We start from the raw sequence: 12,447 nt of genomic DNA, 5'->3' as shown, positions 1-12,447 counted from the left end.
AAACAGCTAAAAAACACAATGACGAATTCAGTTGTCTAAGAAAATAAAACAATCATGAAATACTGTTTCCCGCCAATCAAATGAAAAGTTATTAAATATCCAAAATATGTTGGCAAGCATTGGGGAGCACAGACTTTTTGCACTACTGGTAGAAACAAAAATTGGATCATCTCTAGAAGGCAATCTGGCCTTTAAAAATGTGCACAGCCTTTGACCTAATTAATTCCACTTATAGAAATAAATCCTAAGGAAGTAGCTAGAGATGCATAAAGGCATTTATAATTAAGGATGTTCATCTCAGCATGAAAAACCAGAAAAAAACTCAATGTTGAACAATCAGTGTTTATTAAATATAATGTGTCACATTTATCATGGAACCCAATGTAACAACAAAAAACCATATTGTAGAAAGATACTCAATGCCATGGAAATGTGCTCATGTTGTATTACCAGGTGACAGAATGTAAATCAGGTGACAAAACAGCACCGCGGTATGACGCAATATGTTTAGAAAATGATGAATATGAGATGACTTGAAGGCTCTGTTCTGCAGTGTTTAATAGCGGTTATCTCTGACTGGACTGATTATAGGCGGATTTTATTTTCATTGCGCTCCTCCGTATTTTCGAACTTTCCACCCGGCGTGTATATTGCTTTTATCAAAAACAAAAACAGAAACGGGGAGGGGAGCTTGTGTTGACATAAATGTTGCTTCCCCAAGACCGGTCAGATGCGTCAGATATAGGCCTCTGAAGCAGCGCCCTCAGGGAATGCTGTCAACTGCCCCTCCTGAGACACCACTCCCTTGGGTTGGGCAAGCTTCTGGCAACCAGGGACATGCGGGGGTGAGAGCTTTCCACTCCCGTCTCCATTGCTGCCGCTGCGGCTGCTTCTCGGGACAGCACCCACAGGAGGCCCCACGGTGGGGGCCAGCCCCTGGCCAACGGCCCCGCAGAGCCTCCGTAGACAAATCCACCCAAACCGCGGCTGAGCACGACACATGGGCGCAGGCCCCGAGGGAAGGAGCCCATGTCCTGACCTGGGTGGACTGCTGGGCAGTTTGTGGTTAACCGCACCTCCCGAGAGGCTGGGCTGGCTGGAGGCCAAGTGAGAACGGAGCGTGGGAGCCAGGCATGGGAGTGAGCAAAAAGAAAGTGTAGTAATCAAGACAGAGACTTAAGTTGAAATGGTGTAGGAGTTGACAGAGATGGGGGTGCAGATAAAGACCGAAGCAGGCTGACTTTGAAGAAGAACCAGTTTTTCCACCAGGGCGCTGGACTTCTCTAGGCCTACAGTCCCCTGCTCACACAGAGCCATTGTTTAAAACACCACCAACAAAAACCTCATGGTGATTCTAAGAAAATGCCCAATCTGAAGAAAATGCCTAGGGCTCAGCTCTCCTGGGGATTTTTTAATATGTGCAAAGCCTCTAACATTCTTCACAGCCATCTTCCAGGGTAGACTAGCCATGGCATGGTCCCTGGACTTTAAAAAAAGAAAACAGCTGAGGAATTAAAGATCCCATAACCACCGTCTTTACACTGGTGACTATCAAGTCGGTAGCTCCCACTCAGACTGTATTGAACCACACCATATCTCCATTTGTATGTCAGTGTCGGTTTAGGCCAAGACCAGAAATACGGATCCCCAACTGAGTCTGCTCAAAAGCGTTTTTGCCTCAGTCAGCAGTCTAAGAGCTCTCTTCAGTTCTATTCTTTCTCTCATATCCACATTCAACCTACCCTGAGCTCCTCGGTTCTGTTTCAGAACATACCCTGAATCTGATTTCTTCTCTCCAGTTTCCCTGCTACAACTCCGGTCATACGTGGTCATCTGTCATCAGCCCAAACTGGTGTGCTCACCTTCTTAGAGCCTGTTCTCCCCAAAGTGGCCAGACCACTCTTCCTGTAAAGAGCGAATCAGATCGTACTCTGCTGTTGCATTCTCCAGTGATTCCCCTTGCTGCCGAAATAAAACTCCGGCTCCTTACCTCAGCTGAGAAGCTGGCCCTCGCATATCGCTGTGAGCTCAAATTCCCTTTTTCTCATTCACTGCGCTCGTCATGCTGACTCTGCTCTTCAACACACGAAGACTCTCTCAGGGCTTCGATGCTTGTTGAAAAGTCGACCATGTTGAAAAGCAACACTACAGGATCAGTCATGTTGGTTAATTTACCGTCCAAGTAAAGTTTCCAAACTCTGTGAACTTCCAGGTAGCAATATATATATATATATGCTTTTTTTTGCAAAGATTAAAGCTGTGATTTAGTAGAAGGAGCACAAGACGTAGAAGAACCACCCAACTCTGCAACCAACCAGCCAGCCGCCGCCCGAGTCTGAGTGCTAGCCCTGCACCTGAGTCAGTTAACCTCCTGGAGCCATGATTTCCTTGTATGTAAAGTAGAGAAGCTCACTCCTCCAACAAACATTTATTGAGCACCTACTATATGTCAGACCCTGTGCTCAGCACTGGGGACCCAATCATGAGCCGGTTCCCACCGTCATAGGGATTAAACAATGTTATGGCCACAGTCTGTCTTTGGACGCTGCAAGTTAAAAATGCTTTTTACATTTGTGAACTAGTGAAATAATTAAAAGGAGGGTATTTTGTAACTTGCGAAAAAATTACATGAAATTCCAATTTCAGTGTCCACAAATAAAAGTTCATTGGAACACAGTCCCATTCATGAGCTGACCTAGTGTCCAGAGGCTGTCTCCACGCTCCACCGGCAGAGCCGAGCAGTTTTAACAGAGACTCAACAACCCACAAATCTGCAAATATTTACTATCTGACTCTTTACCCCCCCCCCCAAAAAAAGTGCTGATGCTTGGACTAAAGGAAGAAAAACAAGGTGATTATAGACTCCGAAAAGCTCAATGAAATTAAAAGAGGGGAGGAACTTGTCAAGGCTGTTATGAAGGTGAAAATTAAAATGCCCCCTCGCTTTATATAGCATCAGACCCCCTCCCAAGTCTGAGTGTTTCTGGGTCTCACTGGGCTGTGAGTTTCTGGAGCTCACTGGGCTCACCACCGGCTGAGAGGAACAGGTGTACCTGGAACTTCAGTGGCCCCTGCGTCCACCTGCACGATGCAGCCCCTCCAGCCCCACCCAAGACACACTGGTGTTCCGGAGTCTGGGAGGGAGACTCCCATGTTCGCAGGCTGCCCTCTAGGAATATACCTGTATTTTTGCCGAAGGCGCTGTTTCCATGACACCAAAGGTGCAGGGACCAATATGCAGTTACGCTTTCTGCTGTCCTCACACGCGAGAGAGGCTTTGCGGCACAGGGGCATGAGGACAACGGCCCTCCTCCCCTCGGTGTCCCTGGGAGTTCACTTTAAACCCAAGGCACACAGCCATGGCCTCTGTGTCCCTGAGACCCTGTGAAAACGGCCCCTCCGGTCCCCTGCCTGCTGCCTGTCCCACTGGCCTGGGAGACAAGGCCAGAGCTGGGCATCTGTGCCGAACTCTCGTCCCTCCTCTCCCCCAGCGTTGGCTTCCCTCCCACTCTCCACGCCAGTCACCCGGTGCCTGTGTGGACTACTGAATACAGGTGTGCTTGGCTTTTCTCACCTGCTCGGTGAGCTCTGTGCTGCCCACTTGGTGTTTCCCAATCCAGCTCCCCGTCAGCCACCCACCCCTGCACGTTCTCCTACCGCAGCTCCATGACACACGGGAAGTCAGCCCCAGCCTCCCTCGGTCCCCCCAGTGTGTGGACAGGCCCCAGGCGGCTCCGTTAGTGTGTCAGCACCAGGCCAGTCCTCGGGCCCAGTGTGCACAGCCTGCCAAGGAGGCTCCTGCCTCTGCTTCCCTGCGGGGGAAGGGGGCAGACTGGCCTCCCTAACTGTCAGGCTGGAGCCCTGACATCCTCCCCGGCTCCAGCCTGCCCCTGCCCCATGGGCGGAACCCTGTCCCTGACGCCTCCACCCGGCGAGGCCCACCTGCATGGGTTCTGACAGCGACACCCTGCCATGAAGGGTCCAGGTCCCCCAGGTCCTCAGACCTCCTGCCACAGAGGCCCTCCGGCCCCCCAAGCCAGGGTGCGCACCGCATTTCTCACCCTTGCCTGCGGTTCCCGTGCCCCCTGCATCTCGCCTGCTACGTGTTCATTCTGGGTCAGCACCCCTAACTGCCCCCTCCCCACCCATGCTTGGGCTTCCTGCCCCCTATTTTTAAAGAGTATCTTTGGCTCCCCTCTTCAGCCCAGAAACTCACTGGTGTGTGTGAGACTGGGGTTCTAGTATGGAGCAACCCTGCTGTTCTATTAGTTAATTCTGGCCTTTTCCAGGCTGGCTTCCTTCCCTTACCCTGAAGGACCTGTGCCACCAACGTCCCAGCATGGCTCGGGGCCCAAACCCACTTAGCAATGACCGCAGCCGGGGTCATGGCCTGGGTCCACGCTCTAGCAGCGCAGAACGGAAGGTGAGGAGGCAGGTGGAAACGGCAAATAGTCACACACGTCACACTGTCTCTGCGGTGGGTTCCAGCACTGGGGCGGGCCCAGCTTCGCGGGAAAGGCAGCCAGTGATGCAGGAGGGGGGGAGACAGAGTGCAGAGGGGGCTGACAGCACAGACCTGCTCCCCTCAGCGGGGGCTGGTGGTGACTTTCTATTTGGAGGAAAGGCAACATCTACATTTGTTTCTGTACCTTTAAGGAGCCCAGAAAGCAGAGACAAAGGGACAGAAGGAACTGTGCAGGCAGGACTGTCAAGCGATTAGCCAAATCCCCCTGGCTTCTCTGCCCTATTTCCGAGTGTGTGGAGAGATCCAATTCCTCTCTTGTTCCTCGGTCCCTCCTAATCCAGGATATGATTATATGAAGTAGATTAAAGGTGTCTGTGACCGGTGCAGGGCCTGCCTCACCTCCGCAACCAGTTTTGCAAGAGTCTGTTCATCTTAATTCAATTAGCAAACTTGGAAAATGCTCATGCTGACTGCTGATTCTTGATGACAAAGTGAAAATCGATGCAAAGTTTTATAGGGAGTCTGTAACCTATGGGACTCTGTCCCTTCAGCAATGCCCTTAAAAAGCAAGCTCTCCGAGGCTGGTGATTTGGCATGTTTTGGGAAAAATTCTTTCATCACGTGGCAAGCTGGATGGGGGACGTCCAGGGTCCCTTCTAATTCAAAGCTTTCATGAGTCTAAGGTTACTGGATGCCGAAGGGCAAGGCCAGAAAAACCATCTCACAAAAGCAGTTTAAAAAAGACTTGACATCGTGTTTTACCCGGAGCAAAGTGAGCCCAAACATTTCAAACTAGAGCTGTCAACAAAGAATGTGTTTGCAAACCAGACACAATGTAAAATAAACTTCAGCCAGCCAATGATAAACCTTCCCTAAAAAGGTAATCAGAGGGTGAGTGAACAAACTTTGGAAGTGGTATTAGAAAAGACTTCTACACCATCCAACAGGCTTTCACACTTCTAACTCCAAATGGACCTGTGCACTTGTTTGGGGTGCGGGGGAGGGGGGATTCAAAAAAATGGAAAAGTTAGGATCATTGCATCCTACTCAGCCAGGGGCTGTGGGAAAGCGGCAAGCAATGGAGCACCCCGTGGCAGCTTTGAAAAGGAAAGCAAAACAGGCTAAATCCTGAGGATTGCGGTGTGGGAAGAAAGGGTTATAAGGTGGGTAAGGTGAGGTCCCCAGGCCATGTGAGCAGGAGGTCCCTGGGACGGTGGGACCCACCTCAGTCCAGCTGCTGGTATGCACGGCAGGTGGACAGAGAGCGGCTTACCTTCTTCCTCTCTCACTGATGCCCTTCCAGATCTTCAAGGCACCACATTTGGCAAAGTTCTCATTCCTTTGAGATCATACCGTTCACCCACCCTAACCTCTACCTTTTACTGGCATGGGGGAGGGGAAGCTTTGGCTTTGACAAAATATATTTTTTAATATTTTCACTGTGCAATCGATCATATTTACAAAAGAGTGTGCATGACCTATATATACAGTTTGAAGAATAATAATAAAGCCAAGCAGCCACACATTACCACCCAGCTCAAGGAATAAAATATGGCTGATACCTTAAAGCTCCCTCTGTTCTCGCACCCCTTCCCATTTAGCTCCCCACCCCCTCCCCAGGCAAGCCACTGACCTGACACATGTATCATTCACTCCCTTGCTTTTCTTCCCAGTTTCAATCCATTTATAATGGATCCTTAACCATTATATTACTTGATGGGGCCTGGTTTTAAAGTTCATCTCATGAATCTATACAAATTATAGTCTTCTCTATTTGCTCTTTATACTCCACGGCCGGTATTTCTGAAATTCGTCCACACTGATATACGTAGCTGGAGTTATTCATTGTCTGTGCTCCATAGGACTCCATGGTCCGATTACACCACGATCACTTCTTGATTCTGTTGTTTACAGACATCTGGGTTGTTACTTTTTTTAGTTATAAATGAAGCTATTGGGGCATCTGGGGGGCTCGGTTAGTTAAGCGTCTGCCTTCAGCTCAGGTCATGATCTCGGGGTCCTGGGATGAGTCCCACATCTGGCTCCCTGCTTAGTGGGAAGTCTGCTTCTCCCTCTCCCTTTGCCCCTCACCCCTGCTCGTCTGCTCGTGCTCTCTCTCTCTCAAATGAATAAATGAAATCTTTAAAAAATAAATAAGTACATAAACAAAGCTACTGCGAACGTTCGCATACATATCGCCCATAGAACATGTACGAGCATTTCCTCGGGCACAGCTACTCGGGGTGTCGTTGCGGCCCCACCGCTGGTGCCCAGACTGGCGCTGCTTTACCACGAGTGAAGGAACTCGCACCAGAACGGGAGGCAGCTGCACTATTAAGTACTGTGTAGTGGGACCAGCGGTTTTCCCGGAGCAGGACTTCACTGCGAAGGAGCAGCGGAGCCACATTCTGGCACAAGCACCTCGTTTCTTCTTACCTCTGGGACTTTGCTGAGTGCGAGGTGCCCTTTGCCTTTTTTCTTCACCTTCATCTACCGACCTCTAGGTCACCTCTCCCCAGTCAGGGAAGGCTCTGGCCCCTCACTCAGTCTCGAAGTTTTGCTCAACAAAAATCTGTTGAAGGATGAATGAATGAATGAATGAATGAATGAATGGTTTGCCCTTCCCCACCCACCATCTACCTTAGGAGCTTCCGTGTTCTTCCATGAACCTCATCTCCCCAGCTGATTGGTCGGGGTGGGGCAGGGGCCAGCACTGACATGCAAGCGGGAGAATAAAAGTCCTTTCCAGCATTTTTCATCCTGGAACCAATAAAGGAGGTCACTATATCTCCAACGCAAAGCTACGACTCCATTCACCGGGGCTGTCAGCCGCCCTCTCTACCGGCTCGGGATGAAGCAGGTCCGCAATGACAGGGGATTGAGTCGAGGTACAGAGAAAAAGCATAGGACCAAGACGAGGAGCGAGAAGCTGGCAGCACTCAGTGCCTGGCTCTGCCGTGCTGGGCTTGGCGGCATCCCGCCCTTTCCATGCCATTATTCAGCCTCATTCTTAGCTTTTCCCTTTTTCCCCGGGCTGGCTGGAACTGTGTTTCCAGGTCTGGAAAGAAAATAAATAACCCCATACTTTAGCCCTCATAAGCTGCAGAAAGCTGGACTCGAGCTTGACCTTTGAATTGCAAAGCTGGTTTTCATGGATATGTTTGAAGAATGGTTGTCAGTCCTTCAGATTTGTGTCGGTACAAACACCACGCCAAAACCCAAACCGAACCCAAAAAAAGTTCCAAGCAAATGGGAGATCTGAGATCAGCGTACTGCCGTCAGAGTCATTCCCATCTTTCCCACCACTGCTCAGGTATCAGCTCGGTGGTTTAGCTTGGGGTGCGCTCATGACCACACGTGTCTCAACGCTGATCTCACAGGGGGAGAGGCCCTCTTTACCAGGGGGGTCCTCTGTGGGACATCGAGGGCGCCATGTGACACCACCAGGAAGGCTCTTTTCCACATCCAAATATAACCCGCACGTGTGTGGAGGGTCCAGGAAGAAATGTGTGACAGCAGCCGGGACAGTCGGGGGTCTGTTAATAAAAGGAGATGGAGAAGCAGCTCTAAGCAAAGGGCTCTAAGAAATAGCAGGAGTCTCCGGAGGAACATTCGATCCAGAAACAATTGCTTTAAAAGCCAGAGGGGCTTTTAAACTGTTTCACCACAGAAATTGAAAGCCCTTTGTGGGCATTTCATCTTAGTTCAACCCGAAGGCGGACACAAAGCACAATTAAGTCACGGTCGTGGCGTCTGGAGTGGAATCAACAGCTCAGGGCGGCCCCACCTCACCCATAGGTGAGCACCCCGCATGTTCTTGGGACCCCTGCACACCGTCTGTCCTGGGATCCGCCCAGCCTGCGCATGCCCTGTGGTGGATAATCTCAGTGCTCCTCCAAGGTTCTCTCACGTCTCTTCTGATGGCCTCCATGCCCTCCCTGCCGCGTTTTCTCTCTTTCCAGGGCTGCTGCCGGGCTGCGGAGGCCCCCTTTGCTCACAGCCAGAAGAGCTGAAAGTGGCTGGCCCTTTAACCCCGACCCTGGGACTCTTAGCCAACAAATGCGGGGGAGTACGAGAGCCCCCTCTCTTGACTCAGGTTGGGACGACTCTGTCTGTCCCACTGCGGGCATGGAGCAGGTATCTGAGAACTCTGAAAAGTAAACCATGGCAGGTGAACTGGGAGAAAAGACGGGGATCCAAACACCAAGAACCTAGTGGTGAGTTTGCCATTAGCTTTGCCCCGGTAGCTAGATCCCTGCCTGCACCCGCAGCAGCTCCAAACCCAGAATACGACAGGGGGGCACACACGGTAAGTGTTCCTGGGGGTGCACAAAAGGGAATCCTCGTGCTCAGAGACGGAGAGCAAATTGTACCACTCTACTGTTTTTTCTTTCTTCCTTCCCGCTTCTCTATGTCCCAGCCCCCAAGCAGTGCCTGGTTACAGGGCCTGGTATACAGTACTGAGCTCAAGGAGTGCTGGCGACTAACACTGATGCATGAATGGTATTTACTGAATATTTTTTTGCTCAGGACTGGCCATCTCAGCTGGGCATCAATGATGTCGAAGCTGAAAGAAGGGGGTTGGAAGAGAAAGCTGTGCTTCTCCTGGGAGTTATAGTTTCCTACTCCCACTTGAGAGCCTACCACATTATCTTCACTCCCCCTTCTCTCTCCCTTCTCTTCCTCCCTGAATCGAAAGAAAAGACGAGCGTGTATCCAAGAGGACATGTTTTGCAGGAGTTGAAAAAGAGTAAGATTCATTTCCTCACTCTCAGCTTCAAGCCAAGACTGAGAACACTATTAAAGAAGTCAAATAATCTGTAAGTTAATAAAAGCTGAGGATAGAAGGAGCACTAGCCTTGGAATCCGAAGGCCTGGATTCAAGCCACAGTTGTGTCTCTTGTTAATTCAATGGTGGTGAGCAAACATCTTATATTCCATGGCCTTCTGTCTGCTCTTAAATTGCATCTTAATCGGGTATAATAATACCTGCCTGAGGATTCATCCGTTGACATCTGTGAAAATACCTGGTACACATCAGGTATAAATATTACGGGACGTGGTCTTGATTTTTATCCCCTAGGTACTCAAAATTTAAGCTAGACGAAATGAAGGAAACTCAGAAAATATCAAAAATGGATTTTCAGAGCTGGAGCTGATGTGACTTCTTACCTCTGTGAAGAGAAAGCGGGGGTCCAGAGGGGTTAAGTGACTTCTCTAAAGCCACCGGGTCAGTTACACAGCTGGGGCTAGAATCTGGTCTTTACCAACCAGTTCTCGGCATTCTGTTCGCACACGTCCCTTATGGTGAGTGAGTTAGCATGGTGGCCACTTTCACGCGGATAGGCAGGCCTCACGAATACAAAGCAGGCCAAGAGTCGCTGAGAAGACGTTATGTCATACAGCCCCAGCCTGCATGCCATACAAGGTAAAGGGACTTCAGGATCCATGGGGACGGGGAGGCCCTCTAATGAGCCTTACAGGCTATCTGACTGGGAGGGAAAGATAACAAATACCTGCGGTAACTGATTTACTATGTGAACCAGACTCCTCAAGACACAAGGAGAAAACCACTTTGTTTTTTCCCATCATGACCTTTTAACCGCTCTCCAGGGGCCCCTCCCCCAGCCCCAAATGACAGCTCAAGCCAGTCTATGCATTTCCCGCCACTTTCACAATTAACTAATCACATCATTTTCAGATACTGAAAAAAACACAGTCAAATCTAAACCCAAACACCTCTATCACGTCCAATTTAAAGCACCCCCATCTTCAGCTCAGTCCTGAACCCCAAACTGCAGACCAGCAATAGGAGTGATTCTTTGGTCGCTCTGCGTTCTTTCGGCACCTGCCTCTTCCTCTGCTCCCCCACTGATCACAGTGCCCCAGGCAGTGATGCCCAGGCTCGTCCAGGATAGAGCATCGCTACATTCTGTCACACCGGATTTTTACAGCATGGAATAAGTGTAATTTGTGGGGATATTAAAAAAAAATCTGAAATTCTGATTCATCTGCCTCCTCCTTTGTTACTCACTGGAAACGATGGAATCACTGTGGACCATTTAAATTGACTCAGCAGAAGCTTCGACATCCTTCATGAGGACGATGGTCTCTGATCATAACAGTTCTGGTCATAACAGGGGTAGACAACATCTATCGGAAGTCTGTGCCCTTCTACTCGACACCGGGAAGGTCCATTTTCTTACTCCTAGTCACATGCTAGCTCAAAAGTCTGGCCTTCATCAAAGAATCATAATGCAGATGCCCTTCTTGATTTGCTTTCTTCAGAAAAGGAGGAATGGGCTTTCGCAGGTAATAAGACACCTTTCACAATCTGAAGACAAGAAAGAATGGAGAGGGGAGGGAGAGAAGAAAGGAATCAAAGATGTAACAGGGGCATAGAGAGGTCGGCATGATGGGGGAAATAAACCTCAGGAAGGGTAGTAAGACTTCTTATCTTGATATGCAATGGAATGCATATATTACCTCCTCAAATCTTTCCCCAACAACTCCAGCTTCACTTAATTTTTCGTCTGTTTCAGGAACACTTAAAATTCTCACTTAAGATCTAAAAGGCTAAGGGGCACCTGCTCCCTGGTGTTTATAGCAGCAATGTCCGCAGTAACCAAGATACGGGAAGAGCCCAGCTGTCTGTGGACAGGCGTGGTATGTGTGTTTTGTATATAACGGAATCTATACAATTTCATTCCATATATAGTAATATTCCATCGTATATATACATATATATGGAATATATATGTACATGTATATATATATGATGGAATATTACCTAGACGTCAAAAAGAATAAATTCTTGCATTTGCAAGGACGTGGGTGGAACTAGAGTTTAATTATGCTAAGCAAAATAAGTCAATCAGAGAAAGACAAATACCATATGATTTCACTCGTATGTGGGATTCAAGAAACAAAACAGATGAACATAGGGGAGGGGAAGGAAAAATAAAATAAGATACAGAGAGGGAGACAAACTGTAAGAGACTCTTCACTATAGGAAACAAACTGAGAGTTGCTGGAGGGGAGGGGGCTGGGTGATGGGCATTAAGGAGGGCACATGATATAATGAGCACTGGGTGTTAGATGCAACTGATGACTCACTAAATTCTGCCCCTAAAACTAATAATACATTATATGTTAACTAAATTGGATTTAGGGGCACCTGGGTGGCATAGTCGTTGGGCATCTGCCTTCGGCTCAGGGCGTGATCCCCGTGTTATGGGAGCGAGCCCCACATCAGGCTCCTCCGCTGTGAGCCTGCTTCTTCCTCTCCCACTCCCCCTGCTTGTGTTCCCTCTCTCGCTGGCTGTCTCTGTCAAATAAATAAATAAAATCTTTAAAAAAAATTGGATTTAAATTAAAATTTTTAAAAAAAATCTAAAAGGCATTATTATTAATAATGTATCCTATTTATATCACACTTTCTATTTTTCAAAGTGTTTTGTTGTTTTCGGTTCTCATAAGCACCCTTTGGGGTAGATAGGGCAGGGACTCTCATGATTGAAGGGAGCTACGGTTCAGAGAGGTTAAGTGAATTATCCAAGATCACACAGCCGGGTACTACCAGAACCCAGGCCAGAAATCAGAAACCCTTATGCCTGGTTTAGTGGTCTTTTCTCTCCACTGTGCTGCCTTGGATCAACTCTCAGGAAATGCCAAGTTCAAATGGTGTGAATTAAAATGTAAAACCAGTCAAGTGGCTATAGTTTCCTCAGCATTAGTGTGTGGGACAGCTATCAAATGACAACCCTGGGGACATCCTGGGCATTTTATTACCCAGACACCCAACTATGCGAGAGGCAGGTAGAGGCCTGTTGAACTTTGAGTCTGAACTTTTCATGGGGATCATGAAATGAATTAGTGTGTCAACTAACATTTCAGAACAGAATAGAGCATATCACACTGCATCACACGGGAAGATGAAGCATTGTTTTGCAAAGTTTTTATTACTGTGTGTGTACATGCGT

At 48.6% G+C, this 12,447-nt stretch overlaps 1 long non-coding RNA gene across 5 annotated transcripts in view; it reads right to left on the bottom strand.

The window, feature by feature from the left end:
- Positions 1-332: 332 nt before the first annotated feature.
- Positions 333-12,447, bottom strand: part of LOC113241508 (uncharacterized) — a 79,860-nt gene continuing 67,745 nt past the window's right edge. For 4 of the 5 annotated variants that reach the window (XR_007190793.2, XR_008958246.1, XR_008958248.1 and 1 more), the window contains one exon: positions 333-10,799. This is a non-coding gene — a long non-coding RNA (uncharacterized LOC113241508). The remainder of the gene's footprint in view (positions 10,800-12,447) is intronic. The other variant, XR_008958245.1, reaches the window with a different exon arrangement.

The sequence above is a fragment of the Ursus arctos genome, unplaced genomic scaffold, assembly GCF_023065955.2.
Source record: "Ursus arctos isolate Adak ecotype North America unplaced genomic scaffold, UrsArc2.0 scaffold_8, whole genome shotgun sequence".
Classification (NCBI taxonomy): domain Eukaryota; kingdom Metazoa; phylum Chordata; class Mammalia; order Carnivora; family Ursidae; genus Ursus; species Ursus arctos.
The sequence above is the reverse complement of the archived record's forward strand: the minus strand, read 5'-3'. Positions and strand labels throughout refer to the sequence as shown.